We start from the raw sequence: 3,207 nt of genomic DNA, 5'->3' as shown, positions 1-3,207 counted from the left end.
CAGATTTCGGTATTAAAATTACACTCTCCTCATAAATATGGTTGGGAAGTGTTCTTTCTCAAGTTTCAATAAGATTTTGTATAAAATAGATTTTATTTTTACCTTAAAATTTGGGCAAAATTCAATTCTGTACCTGGAATTTTCTTTGTGGATCTTTTAAAAAATATATACTGTAACAAATCCCATTTTTTTTACACTAAGTGATCTATCTTTTCCATTTAAATTTGTCTTATTTTTGTAATTTTTAAGGGATTATTTGCACATTATCTAGATTGTCAAATTTGTGGTAATGAAATTGTTCATAATTATTTCATCCATTTGATGTCTTTTGTCTATAATTTTACTAATGATAACATTTCTTTCATTCCTGATACTGATAATTGTGTGTTCTCTCACTCACTTATACTCTTTTATCCCCTTGATTAGTCTGGCTGAACTAATTAGTTGTGTTGTGATTCTTTTCAGAATTCTTTGCAAAAAATGACTTGTGGCATATAAAATTTTCTTTCTTTAGCTTATATCTTTATTATGTCTTTCCTTTGGCTTCTTGTAGTTTGCATTTCTTTGTTTTTTTCTAAATACTTAAAGTAAAACCATAGGTCATCGTTTAAAATATTTCTTATTTTCTAAAGTAAACCTTAAATGCTATAAATTTTCCTCAAAGCACTGCTTTACTGGCATCCTAAATTTTTATATGCTTTTATTATAAACAATAAAATACTTTCAGTTTAAAATACTTTATTTTTCATTATTATTATTTTTTATTATTTGACCCTTGATATTTAAGGAATGTGTTGTTTAGGGACACCCAGGTGGCTCAGTCAGTTAAGTAACTGGCTTTGGCTCAAGTCATGATCTCATAATCCATGGGTTAAAGCCCCATGTCAGGCTCTGTGCTGACAGCTCAGAGCCTGGAGCCTGCTTCACATTCTGCATCTACCTCTCTCTGCCCCAACCCTGCTCATGCGCTGTCTGTCTGTCTCTCTCTCAAAAATAAACATTAAAATTAAAAAAAAAAAAAAAAGTGTGTTGCTTAATATCGAAATAGGTGAGCATTCTTAAATATGCTGTTTTTAAAATTTAATTCCTTTGTAGTAGCAACATACTCTATATAGATGCAATTTTTAAAACTTAAATTTCTTGTATGAGACAACAGGTTTGACTATTTAGAGAATACACTACATACAGTTAAGAAATGTATTTTCTGCAGTTGGTGTATTTTATAAGTTGAAAAAAATATTAGCTGAATATGGTTGCTAGTACCGTTGAAATCATCTCCATTTTTACTGTTTTTTGTTTGTTTTGTTTTTATGTTCTATTTAGTACTGAGAATTCTGTTTAAATCTCTGGCTATATGTTTGGTATTATCTTTTCCTATTTTTAATTCAGTTAATTTGTATCTCACATATGTTGAATTTCCATCACTAGATGTGCCCATACTTAAAATTATTATATCATCTTCATGAATTAAATCTTTGATCATTTTTAAAAGTCTTTTCTACAGTAATATTTTTTGTCTGGAATTTTTTTTTTCCTGCTTTTAATTTAGCCATTTAGTCTACTTGCTTACTCTTTGCATGATGTCTATTACAGTCTATTTGCTTTTAACCTTTTTATTTAAGTTATATTTGTAGATTTGTATTACATATGCATTATTTATAATGTACAACATACATTATATTATTGAGTCTTGTGTGTGTATTTTGACAATTTCTGACTTTTACTGACAGCATTTAGTTCATTAACATTTTATATAATTTTGTCATGATTGTTCTTTACTTTGTCCCTCTGATCTTTGATTGTTCCTCCTTTCTGCTTTTTGAAAGTATTAAAGTATATTTTAAGGAAAAAAATGGCAGCCCTCACACCATGGGGTTTGCTTTGTTTATCCAGAGCTTTAGTGTGGTGGTCTTGGCAGCCAGTCCTGGTGATTCAGTCCACAGTTGTAGTTCCAGTGAGGGTTAAGAAACATTTCACACCTCCTACTTATGAACCCAAATACAAATCAGAAATGGAGTTTATAAAACATGCCCGGAAAGCAGGACTGGTCACTCCTCCAGAATGTTTGGAGCATCCCCTATGCTTGGCCTGTACGGCTGGTATCTTTGACATCGTTGTTCCTCGAGAGAGTGATACTCACTTGTCCTCTCTTTCAAAGGAACAATTGGCACAGAGAAGTGAGAGATTGAAGAAGAGATTGGCATCAAAATTCTCAATATGGAGGATTAGAGAACGTAATCCTAATCCTGAAAAAGCTAGGGATATCTTTACTGAAGCTCACCTTTGTCTAAATAACTCAGACCATGACTGGCTTCATACCTTGGTGACTGAAAAAAAATTTTTTTCCGGACATGGTCTGGGACATCAAATATATGACTATCTGCTGGAGCTTCATAGGATCTTTAGATCCACACCTGGTGGTTCAACTTCACTGTTCAAGTCTATTGCACCAGAGCAACATGTATGGCCAACTCATCATCTGCATGCACACCCAGCATATTCTGGCCATTTATGACCATTTTGGTAGGTGGGTGTATGGACAGGAAGATGTGCTCAGGGATATCCTGGAGTGTGTTGGGTTTGAAAAGCCCCTGGTAAAGCCCTATGGAGCTGGAGAATGCATGGCAAGATCATCCCCCATGGGTACCCCCTAAGCAGTCTGCCCTTAAGGCAGTGATGATCCCTGGGCCTCAGCTAAAACCCTGGGAAGACTAGGAAGTGCCACAAGGAGAGGCCCATAAGCTTCAGCTATCCTGAGGGCAAAAATGACTCTAGGGGTGACACATGGACAATGACGCAGCTGGAAGCTGTGGAGTCTGGGAGCTCTGAAGTCAGTCATCTCTCCATGATGTCATAGAAAGATCTACCTTTGTCCGGTCCTGTCCTGCTTAGGTGTTTTTAGCTGTCTGCTTGGCAACCACAGCTGATGGCTGGGCCCACATGGGTGGCTGATAGGCACAGCCATGAACCAATTCTTCTTCTTCCTTTTGAAATTGTATGTCTGACTTCTGAGTCTCAAGCAAAGTATGATGCAGATACTTTTTTTATCCGGCAGCAGAGACTGTTAGGAGAAAACTGGCAGAATTCTCTTTTTAATTAAAAGCCAGGGATAAGGGGTTTACATAAAACACTGTTAGGGTATTGGACAAACTGTGGTGGGCTCTGTACCTTTCCTGGGGTTTAAGTTGGAAGTAGATCAGCCTTCAG

The 3,207-nt window shown here is 35.6% G+C and overlaps 1 pseudogene; it reads left to right on the top strand.

Annotated features, from left to right (window-relative positions):
* Positions 1 to 1,852: 1,852 nt before the first annotated feature.
* LOC125934449 (39S ribosomal protein L45, mitochondrial-like) lies at positions 1,853 to 2,757 on the top strand (annotated as a pseudogene).
* The last annotated feature ends 450 nt before the right edge of the window (positions 2,758 to 3,207 follow it).

This window comes from Panthera uncia (genome assembly GCF_023721935.1).
Source record: "Panthera uncia isolate 11264 chromosome A1 unlocalized genomic scaffold, Puncia_PCG_1.0 HiC_scaffold_17, whole genome shotgun sequence".
NCBI classification, from domain to species: domain Eukaryota; kingdom Metazoa; phylum Chordata; class Mammalia; order Carnivora; family Felidae; genus Panthera; species Panthera uncia.
The sequence above is the reverse complement of the archived record's forward strand: the minus strand, read 5'-3'. Positions and strand labels throughout refer to the sequence as shown.